Here is a 12,716-nt window from a genome sequence, read left to right as displayed (position 1 = left end):
AGCAGCGGGACATCAAAGTGGCCCCACGGTAGGGACGGGACACAATGGTCGTAAGGCTGCGGGAGCTTTTGGTTTCAGCTCGGCCGCGTGAGGTTGTAAAGAGACAATCGTGTCAGACTTGAGTAACTAAACACACGCTCACCTACGCACACCTGCCTCGGAGGGCGAGGCTGTGGAAAACGGCCCGAGGGAGCGGTAGCAGCATCTCTTAACAACCACAACCACCAGTTATCCATGCAGCAGGCAAATTATTACTGAGTGGCAGAAAAAAAGAAAAAGAAAAAACATCACGAGGGAGTGTCCTTTCAAATGAGGTGATGAAAAACAACTTTGCTTCCCACGAAACTTAATCCCCTTGCGGTCGCCGACAAACACGTGAGGATGGTATTAGCACTAGATGATGCCCTGATAACAGAGGATAAGGTCTGCTGGACAGATGATGAACTGATGATGTCTTTTGTTCATTGGGAGGCAGCACCACGAGACAGTTTGGATCAATACGCTTCACTCAGTCTGATGCTTGTGGGATTGTGCTCTGAAATCCCATCAAAAAAACTAAAAAAAAACAACAAAAATGTAAGTTGCAGAAACCCTCTAAAAATCAAGCGCAGAGGAAAAATACACTTGAACCACAGCAGAATGAGCAGTGGTGCTGCTGCCGGTGTGTTTATTACCCTATAACTTTGGCATATTTGATCTGGAGCTACTTGTACTATTGATTTTCCGGGAAGCGCTATGTTAAATACTGAGGGTAAACATCAGGTATTGGATGCAGACCCTCAGAATCAGAGAGCATTTCTCCAGACCCATAACTGTGCACCAGCCAGCTATGCACTGGAGCTACAAGGCATGCCGCATTTTGAGATTGCGGCTACACTGTGTCTCGACCCACCCAAGTGCCGTTGGGAAGTGGAGTTGAGTTTTGTAGTCGCACACAAAAAAAAGTTCTGGAGCTTCACGGCAAATCAGTGTTGCATTATTCTCCTATACAACAGAGGTAGATAGAGACTTGTTTTAAAATGTAATAAAACAACCAAAAGAAAAAACACTGAGTGGCTCCTTACAGCTTGTATAGCATAAAACATTCTACGGAAGCCCAGAGATCTCAAATTGATTTCATAAATACTTTTATTTTCATCTGTTTATTTAGCTGAAATGGCTACTTGTAGCTGCTACGCTACACATCTGAAGTAGGTACACAGGTTCAACCATTTACATTTAGGGCATTTAGCAGAGGTGCCAACCAGCGCATCAGGAGCAGTTTGGGGTTCAGTGTCTTGCCCAAGGACACTTCAACATGCAGACCAGGGGGATTGAACCAGCGACCTTCCAATAACAAGATGCTGGCCCTGCCCCTGAGCCACAGCTGCCCCACAACAACAACCACAACATGGCTGACTCCCTGGAAGACGACCTTCCACCTCTGTAGGTATTAAAGGCTCATTCTAAGGTGACAAAAGCACAAGGATTCTCTGTTTCAGGTGATTTTACTCTAATGAAAAATAAAATGATCAATACCATATTAAACTTCTTCCAATACATCCCTCTAAATCCTGCACAACAGACCTTAAAAAAAAAGACATTTCATTTCAAAATAAGCAATAGAATACGATTAAACGGAGCCCAGGAGGCAAGTTAAAGAGGGGATTGTTCCTTTACTTTGCTCAATTCATCAAATGACATCCCACGGGATAAAGGATCGTACTGGAGGACGGGGCTTTAGCTGGGGTCATAAACTCCTGGTTTTGTGGCGTCCCTATTTGCTCCCCACCCTTCCCGGCACCGCCACCTCTCCCCAATTCCCCCAGTGCCTCCGGGATGGGGTCGGGAATGGCTCCTGCCCAGCGTGGGCTTGAGTGACATGAAGACAAGGCCACAGTGTTGTCACAGTGGTGCCCCCCCACCCCCCACTGTCACCCCCACCCCCTACCTCATTTTGCCCCCCCCCCAAGCCCTTCCCTGTCCCTCATCAGACAAGCTGGGTGTCAGCGCAGAGACACACCGTGATTTATTGGTCTCAACTCCTCTGGGGTAACCTCTCCCTCCCCACCTTCCTCTAACACACACACATCCACACGCACGCACACGCACGCACGCGCACGCACACGCACACACACACACACACACACACACACACACACACACACACACACACACACACACAGACAAACTCTCAACCCCTCCCTCCTCCTCCTCAACCTCCCACTCTACCACCCTCCTTTTTTCCCATCCCCCCCTGCCCCCACACCCCTCCATCCATCCCCTCCCCTTCTGTCCTCTCCTGCTGCATGGCCCCTGGGAGAAGGAAGGGGTAATGACCCACATCAGCAGCAGCTATGCTCACATGCACACACACACACACACACACACACACACACACACACACACACACACACACACACACACACACACACAGATATAGTAACACACACACACACACAGTCACACGCACAGATGTAGTAACACACACACACACACACACACACACACACACACTCACACACACACACACACACACACCTCACTCTCCTCCTTGCAGGCAGATACAAATAAATACCCTCTGTGACACACATACACACACGTACGCACACATAAAACAGACGCTGACACATTTACGCCCACAGGCATGTGTATCTGGGAATTCCAGTGTTGTGCCGTAACATTGTCTCCCCGCTCAGAAAGTCTCCCTCAGTCTTTCGCGCCACACAACACAACACCGAGGAGATCAATACTGAATCATCTGCATCTGTGGTATTTACCAAACAGCTCTGTCTTTCAGCAGAGAGGTCCCATCGTATCCTCAGGAAGAGGGAAAGTACACCTCTCCTCTTCACTGGCATATTTTCTTAATAAGTCAGAACAATGGGATGATTTGTGTGTCTCTGCAGCGAAGTGGAACACAATCTCCCGTTGACTTTCCAAATGTCTGTGAAAGAGCACCAGCTTGCACAATTTGGCCCTGGAGTCCCAAAATGTAACGGTGAAGCAAGAGAACTTTTTAGGAAAGTTTCCTCATGGCATCTTGTTGCAGAAAAAAAAAACGAAAAAAAAAAAAAAACCTACATATGTGCCAGTGGAATTTCTCGACAAGGTCAACTCAACGGTTCATATTCTCACAGTCTGCCGCTGAGAGAAAAAAGAACATCTCTTCAGTGGCTGAGTTTTTGAATTCAGGCAGTGGAGCCACACTGAAGGGAGAGTGAAGAGGTTAAATCTGAGCATTGACTTGCAAATGCTACTGACAGCACTCTGCGCGTGCTGTCACTCATCTCTCACACAGCGGAGGGATGCTCTCTGGCAAAATGTGCGCAGTTACTGCCACAGGATTCCACTTTACATGAGTGTTGGCAAGCCTGAGAGTGCAGGTCAGGTGTTAATTTGTGTGTTAGAACAGGCAGGAGAGTACATAAATTATCTTTTTTCATGCAGAGGAGGACAAGAGATGTGGTAGAGAATTAAATGATTTGTTGGATGTTCAAACTGAGAGCAAAAAAGCATTGTTCTTTAACAAAAAAAAAAAAGAAAAAGAAAAAAAAGAAACAGGCACCCAATGATGAATAAACGATAGATGTCAACGTGTGCTTGTGCTTGACGAAATGACACTAGAGATTCTGAACCTTCCCCTGAATTAATGGCGCTAATAAGTCACAATTTTTAAAGAGTGGTAAGTTAAATAATGGAATGACTTCACTTTTGTTTCGATACAGGCAGATAACAGCCAATATAATGATGTCCCTCCTATCTAAACTCAAACACTGCGCTGATGCAGAGTCCGTTGTGTGTGTGTGTGTGTGTGTGTGTGTGTGTGTGTGTGTGTGTGTCTACCTGTGGACGAACAAGCTGCATCACTACACCATACTGCCACCTGCTGCTCAACGGAGGTACTGCTGTCAGATTAAAACTGAAAAAAAAAAGGCTGTCAGGAAGCGTGCACAGTGTTTCTTTTGTCCGTGATTCCAGGGCACAGTGCTGCTGTTCAGGTAGCCTCATAAGTCACAGTCAGCACTCTTTCATATTAAAGCTAGGGGAGAGGAACTGTTCAGTATCAGAAGCAATTTGGACTTTTAATCCGTGGTTATTTACCTGCTGCACAGCAAAAAAAAAAAAAAAAAGTCCAGGAAACACTGGCAAACAGCTCCTAACTGTGCCTGCAGATTAATTCCATATTCAATATCTACTTGTAAAGAGTGAAAGCTTTCTACGGTTAAGGTAGAGGATCGAGATAAAGGCTGCTGTATCTAGCAGCACAGTGCAATTACACTTCTATACCACCTGGTGTCGCCACTATACTGTGAATGCCAAACTGACAGTAAGTCAATGAGGATTCAAGTGACAGGAGGGTGCATGTTCATAAAGTGTTTATGTGTGTGGTGGTGTGATGTGTGCAGGTTCTCAGGTCAACACACAGATGCACAGATGCAGTTAAATCATATGATTTACTGTCAGGTGTTTTCACGAACATCAAGACCACTGATGGATTTACCCCGGCGGATTTACTGATATAATAATAATAATAGTTCAGAAATTACAGCAGTCAAAATAGAATTTAAATCTTAGCTCGCTTCTTCACTGTTACCATTCACCCATGTGGTGCCTGTGGACACGATTATATGTCCTGAAATTAAATGGAAACTGATTTATAGAACCTCTGTACCACCCAGTGAGATCCCCAGACCTTCACATGTTCACACAAATATTTGTCATGTTATAAAGAGTTACAGCTTTGATTTTGTTCGAAATTGCTGACATGTAAAAGCTGCCTTTTGTAAAACGTATAAAACGTATATAAAAAAGTTCTGTTAAATCAATTTCTCAAAATATTCTAAAACGTGTGACCTGTAACTTCATGTTCATACCTCATTGTACCAGGTGTTGGAGCTTCTTCTTCTTCTTCTTCTTCTTCCTTTGCTTTCTCATCTGAAGGTGAAGCTGTGTTTAACAGTTATCTCTCCGTGAACTGTTAAATTACCGCAGCCACAAACTAGTGAGCTCATTGTCCACTTAATAATGAAACCAATGTGTGCAAAAGTGTGTAGTCCCCCTTTAACTCTTTCAACCATTAAAGATGAAGCCGTTGAAAAGTGTTAACCAGCAAAATAACTGGCAACTCTTTGCATCAAAAATTCAATGCCAGTGGTATTACCACAGGACAAATAAAAAGGAAGTGGGGAATTTGAAAACTTGCCTACTCCTGCTTTAAATTTGTACTGTACTGAACTTGAGTAAATGTATTCGGTCACTGTTGAACAATGGAAACAATCTAGGTGGTGACACTGTTGTTCCCACATTCTGTCAGGGGCCAGCTTGTAGTTTTGAATCCTGTTTTTTTTTTTGTTCTTTTCTCTCGCTCTCTTTTTAACCTCCTAATTGCTGTGTCAAAAGGTCAAACTGCAGAGAACTTCAGGTCAAATTGCAGCCAGAGATATTTTGAGCCGTCACGTTTACCTTACGCGGTGCTTTTTATCATGCAAAAAGAAAACTCAGCCACATACATGTTTGTTTGTCTCACTTTACGTCTCCCTATTATTATTGGGGTAAATACATTTTTTTCCCTTCCTTTTCCTCCTCCAGGTCTTGCCTTCCCTTCTTCAGAGGATTGTTGAATTTGATGGAATATGAACCACCTTCTTCCTCTTGGCTGGCAGCGTGCACACTAACATTTTCCCTTCTTTCATTCAGTATTCCCTCTCGATCTGCAGATTTCTGGCACAGGAAGGCCTCTTGTATTTTCCAGGGGAGACCAGCTGGCGGTCTCGATGCAGACCCAGGCCTCCCACTTCCCCTTGTGGTCCTTCACTCTCTGCTGCAGCGACACAATTACACAAGAAAAAGAAATTTAATTATCTTAAAGGAGAATTAATTTTGCCTGTTTTTCCTTTCCTTCAGTGTTATTATGTTCTTGTGCCTGTGAAAGATCTTGAAGGTTAAAAAGATCCAAGTCTGCATCAACAGAAGCTCCTCTCTCCCACAGAAAAAAACCCACTGCTCCTTAAACGCCTCGTCAGTGGTCCTGCCTTTAGTTCTGTGACTTCATGACATCACTACGTCACATAGTCACACACTTGCATAAATTATGCTTGGTGGCTTGTTTGGCATGTAAGAATTAATTTTGCAAAGCTGCTTTGTTATTGTTATTGGTTCAGGCTTGTGTGAGCTGACCAATCAGAGCAGACATACTATTCAGGAGGACCTTAAAGAGACAGGAGCTAAAACAGAACATTTAGAATGGAGGGGGTCTACAGGGCTGTTGTATGAGACTGATGTGTTTTTTGAGCATTGAAGCATGTAAACCTATTCTAGCAGTAACCCAAAATAAAATAATGAAAATGTGTGTCCTTTACTTTCATTTATTGCAAGAATGATATCGGTTCCAAGAGTCAGCAGAAAATAATGTTATCACAAGGACAGACCATAGTTGGAGTAACTATATCAACAATGTGTTATGTGACATGTTCAGGTTGACCCCACAGGAGTGAGTGAGTGTGTATTCTATGTAAATGATTTAGTAACCAGTCAGGCCGTTCAGTTAGTGTCCCACAAAAAAGTAGTTAAAGTGTCATTTAGGAAAACATGTTGCTGTTTGTGAATTACCGTCCCTTGAGCTGTGTCAGCGCTGAGCGAGCCACTTTGCATCGTGTGTGTTGAGCTCGCCGATGGGTTAAATCCACACACACATGTTATGCTAGGCCTGTATCTTCTCTCTGGCCCCATAAGATAATACAGACGTCTGTGCAATCTAAATCTGGAAACGTAAGCATAACAGAGCAGCATTATAAAAGTGTCAGGAGTTAAAAACTGTAACCTGGCTGTGTGAGAGGCTCGTGCCGTCCTCGGCTGATGAGATGGGTGGTCCCTGTATGAGCCCATGCATGTGAGCTTTACGGCATGTTACTGTATATTATTTTCAGAAACAAACCTCCACCTGTCTCGATGATCACTCTTGTGCATTAATAACCACAGCCTGTATTCATCCACGTGGCCTCCACTATGCGCCGCTGGTCCCTTTGGAATGACATCATTCCAGTCTGAAACAGGACCTTGGGCTGTTTCCCAACAGAGGCCCTGTCACACACAGCCTCTAGCGACGTGCCCGTGGTTTGTTTACCTCTCAGTGTCGCTGCTGCTCCACAGCGGGACACATTTTCCCCTCGATCATAAATCTATAAAGTCCTGCATGACTTGCAGGGTTGAGGTGTGTGTGTGTGTGTGGGGGGGGGTGACGTGAAGCCCCTTGCCGAGGCGAGAGGAGCGGTGTGTGAGCGTAAATATATAAATATATAAATCCCTCATCAGGGTCACTGGTGGTAGTGGTGAGGATGGCTCACAGCCAGATAAGCTGCCTCAGCTCTCTCCCTCTCTGGCGCTCAGTCCCAAGGCTGCCTGGAAGAAATGTGCCATTATCCGACAAGGCCCCTACAACCGGGCCCCCGAGCACAGAACTGCTGTCCAAGACAACATGCAAAAGGCCAAGAGACTGGAGACTGGAAGCTGGAGACGGGAGAGCTTCAGATACCTCCTCAGACTGTTTACGACCACCTCTACTACAGCCAAGAGCGGCTCACTGCTCCCTGCCTCACTACGTTTCACTCACTACTTCTTTCTTTCCAGCGGGTCATTGCAAGCGGGAGTGTAAAATCTGCAAAACACACGGGCTGTGTGGGCAGTGATGAGTCCAAACTGGACTGATCTCTAGAAAATGATGTTATGAAAGTGTGTGTGTGTGTGTGTGTGTGTGCGCGGTCTCATCAGTCCTGTCAAGGATCTCCCGAGCTCACTCCCGGAGGCACAGAATTGCAAGACACTGAATGGTATATTTCTGATGTTGCATTAATGTAAAAATCTTTGTGGCAACCACCTGCTCTGACTCACTGCTTATCAGACAACGAAGTATAACTTTCTCATTTTGTTGAGATGGTCCAGATATGAGCATTATAGCAAGAAGTCAAATGCCAAACCATAATCCGATTTTGATAAGAAATGACATAAAGCCTGACATTATCGTAGAGCCAAGAATATCATTTTTTTTTCTCAATACATTGCTTTAAGACACCTGTCCTGGTCACAGCTCAGATCACAAGTAAAATCAGCAGACATGAAAAATAAACCTTTCTGCAACAACTTCCTCATCCTTCCTGGAAATGGTCCCGAGGCAGCAGCAGGGGGATATAATCACTTTATCATGTTCAGGCTTTATTCTTAGGTCTTCATGAAGGTTTGGTCCCTGTCTGCAAACTAGTGATTGGTGGCCCAAAGACCCAGCCCCAGCTCATCACTGAACAGTTACTGCACCTTATTGGTTCAACACATGGAAAGAAAGTTGAATACTTGATGGGTGCAGTGGGTGAAACATTTTTTTACTCAGTGAATTGAGGATTTATTTTGACCAAACCAGAGGGGAGATTCATTTAGTTCATGTTGAGTTCGAAATAAGTCTGTTTTAGGATGAGTTAAGTATTTTTGGTTAAAAATAAAAGTGTAAATATTTCCTTTCTTGACATATCATTTTCTTGGTTATTTTGTTTTAACTTAGTAGTGAAAAAGTCGCTTTTACATCTTTCAGCTCAGAACGTCACCAATTTCGAAGTGGACAGGAACTGCTGGGGCCAGCTGGTTGGCTAACTAGCCAGCTAACTTTAGTGGTCATCATCACTGTTGTTGTCATCAGCATCATCATCAGCATTTCCAGTCTCCTCATCCTCATCTTCCTCTGTCTCAATGTCACTCTCCCACAGCTTAGTTGTGTATATGAAGGTGCCACAAACTAATCATGGCTTTGGAAGGGAAAATGAATCACAGGTGTCAGGGGGAAAAAAAAGGGGGAAAAAAACCCCTCTAAATACGTCCAATTTGATTAAATCTATGGATCAGTTCTGAGGGCAAAACAGCTGCAGGTCAGTTGGCAGGAAAAATTAAACTAAAAATAAAATGCTCTCACTGAGTTAATTGTAAATGGAGGGGAAACTAGGATGTTGTCCAATAGGAACAAACTTCAAGGTCCATTTATATGTAAACAGGCTACCTGACAGCTGTAGAGAAATGAGCTGAGTATTTTGAAGGATGACGCTCCCACACTACAAACATGTCCACCTTTGTAAAATGTCTGTCGGTTTCCTGTTGATATTAATGCACAACATTTAAAAGGAAAGCTCAGAAAGCAGAGGATGTGGGCCCTAAACTGATCAAATATGTAAGGTCAGTAGCAGCTGCCTCATTGAAATGCAGTCTGTGAGTAACACATTGAACCTCAGCATGATTTCAAAAACTCTGATCATAAAATTATTCCCTCTGCACAGACGGGTTAGAGCAGACAATCCATGAGATTTGAGTCTGGTGGGCTTAATTATAAAATAACATATTCGTGCTGTTATTTCAAATTACACAAGGCCGTGACACCGGCTGACGAACTTGCATTAGTAATGTCGGTACGTGTGTGAATGTTTGTGTGCAGAATAGAAAAGGGGTTAATTAGTGGGCCTCTTTTGCAGAAGCAATACTTTTGGCAGCGGAACGGGAAGACCAGCTACTGTCTATAATGGGAGGAGGAGAAAAACAACAGACTAGCTGCTCATTTCTGGAGGCATTTTAATTGCTAGAATACAGCGCCAAGCTAAAAATGTCTCCACCGGCCTGCAGCATGAGAAAGTAAGAGACGCTGCGCTCTGTGACACCTCCAAATCGGTGCTGCGGCGTCATGTTCATTGTCGGAAGACACAAAACTAGATCTTCAGACAACTGTAAAGGTTCCTGTAGTAGGCCTCTGTACAAATTCTCCTCGTGTCCTCGGACACAGAGGGTCAGAAGCACCAGGAGCTTCTAAAAGGCTGCAGGACCGGCTGTCCGTGTCACCGCGGGTGTGTGACTGCGGAGCACTAAGTAACTCTCTCAGGGGCTGCTCCAGCGCTTCGAGTGCTGAAAGTGGGATGTAAACAGTTCCAGCTCAATGGAAGCCGCAAAATAATAAAGTTAAATTTAACACAGGTTGAAGAACAAGACCGTGCCTGTGCCTCCCATTTATCCACCTCTGATCACGGAAGTGAAGCAGCTCTCCTCCGTGTCTGTTTCAGCTTTATAACCCTCTGATCCCCTTTTTCGTCTCATGTTGCCTCCATGTTCTCTTGTTCTCTCTGTCTGTTTCTACTGTGATCTCGAAGGTCCGCTGAGGCTGCCCCAACTTCAGTCCAAACCTGCTGGAACATGCAAGAGAATACAATTATTCATTATTTCTGGACCTTAAAGGGACAATTCACTACCAAAATTAAAAATACATTTGTCCCCCCAGACCCTTAGAACTATTTATCCATGTAGATTGTTTTGGTGTGAGTCAACTTTTGGAGTTGTCTGCCTAGAAAAATACAAGTGAACAAATTAGCGGCAATGTGTCGCTCCAGAAATCATTACTCGAGATAATCCACAGACGCTGTTGTGCGCAGTTTCATTCATTTCCGTGGCACACAAGGACGAGTGTATCTACTCAAAGCCGAGAGGAGCCAACTGAGCTAACTAACATTACAGCTCAAGAGGATGCCATCGACGGTTACGCTGTGCAATGTCACGAGCCTCTTGTCCATGACCACACGCACGCCTTATTCTCCGGGGTAATATGGTTGGTGGGAGTAGTTTGGCAGAGAGAAAGTAGTTCCTCCACTGAACTGCTCACAAGGTCTGTCGATTATCTTGAGTAAGTGGTTCATGATCTGTCAGTCCGGAGAATGAGGCTCGTCTGTCCATAATATCCATGATTGATGAGAGGCTCATGCTGGTGACACTGCAGAATGTAAGCATCGATTGGCGTCCTCGTTTGCTGATCTGAAATGTCAGCTAGCTCATTAGCTTGGTCAAGTAGCCTCTCGTCCATGAGCAGATGCACTCTTCCTCATCGCAGTGATACAGAAAGAGATTCGTTCCTACAGGAAAATGCTACCAAATGTGTTTTTTGGCACCACAGCTGAGCACCATCTAGATACATTATATTCTAGAGAAGGCAGACAGCTGACAAGGCTGACTTTGTAGCATTTTGAGTGAGGGAAAACAACATGTTTGGATTTTGGGTTGAGCTGTCCCTTTAAATCAGCTTCAAGGATCCCAGAATTGTCTTACTGTAACTGTCCTGCACTCATTCCTCACTCCTGCTTCTGGTCCTGAAATTCCAGCTCGAGACCATAAGGGCCGGCGCCCACGGGGACACTGACCAAAGTGGGCTGGATGTTCGAGCATATAACAGTCAGCGACGTCCACCGCAGCATCAAAATACTGGCGGCCGAGTCTTTTCCTGTCATGCTTTACTGCTTCCAGTGCTGAGGTTTTTCCCAAAACCGCTCATCTCAAAAGCCACTTCTCACCAAGCTCTGGGTCATTCACAGAATCCCATCCCTGTGGAGCCGACCATTCATGATTTGCGATGGTTTCTAAGGAATGATCTATTTTGCTTTGTTTGTCGCACACACCACATTATTTTGATGTGAAAGCAACAGGTCATGCAGCACGAAAGACTATTACACTATGATCCTGTGTCACATGCCAGAATCTGCTATATTATTACTCATTTCAAAGGTTATTCACAGCATGCTGACGGTGTGGTGAACAGTTATAGAGACACTGTAAACCCACAGGAGTCTGTCTATCTTCAGGCAGAGTATCAGTTTCATCCACCTCATTAACCCCTCGGGCGGACTCTAGATTAATCCTTCAGATACACGGGTTTTACTATTTTCAACCACAGGCTGACATACTGGTTAGCAAGCTCAAGATAAGCCCTGGTTACCATGGTGATCGTCTCTCATAATGTAACAAGGTACATTTACTTTTAGGCCTTAAGGACAATACATTCAGCAGGGGTGGATTATGCACCTCGGGAGAAATTAATGACAAAGCTGTGAACTCACTCTTTGTAAATCAGCCTGAGGAAGAAGAGGACCCTAAATGGATAAATAGTCATGTAAATAAAACACCTTAATGTCTTCCATTCCCAATTGTTTTGACACCACAGTAAAAAACAAAACAAAAAAACAGCCCCTACGTACGCACAACTTTCACAAAATGTAAGTGAGTAATATTGTTTTAAATGAGGGACGACAGTGGTTTTCGCTAGCGCTGCCAACAAAACTCCCACAAATGTCCCAACGGGTCCAGTGTTTATTTCGTTATAAATATACGTGTTTATTTTAGTGGAGCGTTCCATTCTCTGGCCTGGACACACTCAGGCAGCGGCGCTTCTTTGATTAACCCCTCCTAAATCCTTGGGTCCTTGGAAGCCCTCCACTTGGTTTGAACTATTCCTGTTTCAAAAACTCATCCAACGCACAAGGAAGTCACGTTATGAATCAGTCACTTGACAGAATGTCTCCAGAGGTAAAAGTCTTTAGGCACTGCTGCACTCAAGCACTCAAACCATATGCTCTTAACTTTGTACTCGAAATCTGTGTCGGAACTATCGCTGGGACCTTTAACCTCGTCTCTCCTGACAAATCTCCAGTCTGCACTGTGCAGTGTGTCAAGGCCTTTTTTGGTTTTGAGCTAAGAGGAGTAAAGCCAAATGAAGAAAATTCCACTGACTTTAGTTTTCCACTACACTCAAAGATATTGCCTACAGGAAGGACAGACAGATCCGAGAATAGAAATATTAATGTGGAATTTTCTACATGTCCTATTTTGGTATTTTTAACACCACAAAGTAAATCTAATATTCTTTTACTGTACTAGTGTGGATACTGTAATCT

Source organism: Acanthopagrus latus, chromosome 11 (genome assembly GCF_904848185.1).
Source record: "Acanthopagrus latus isolate v.2019 chromosome 11, fAcaLat1.1, whole genome shotgun sequence".
Classification (NCBI taxonomy): Eukaryota; Metazoa; Chordata; class Actinopteri; order Spariformes; family Sparidae; genus Acanthopagrus; species Acanthopagrus latus.
The sequence above is the reverse complement of the archived record's forward strand: the minus strand, read 5'-3'. Positions refer to the sequence as shown.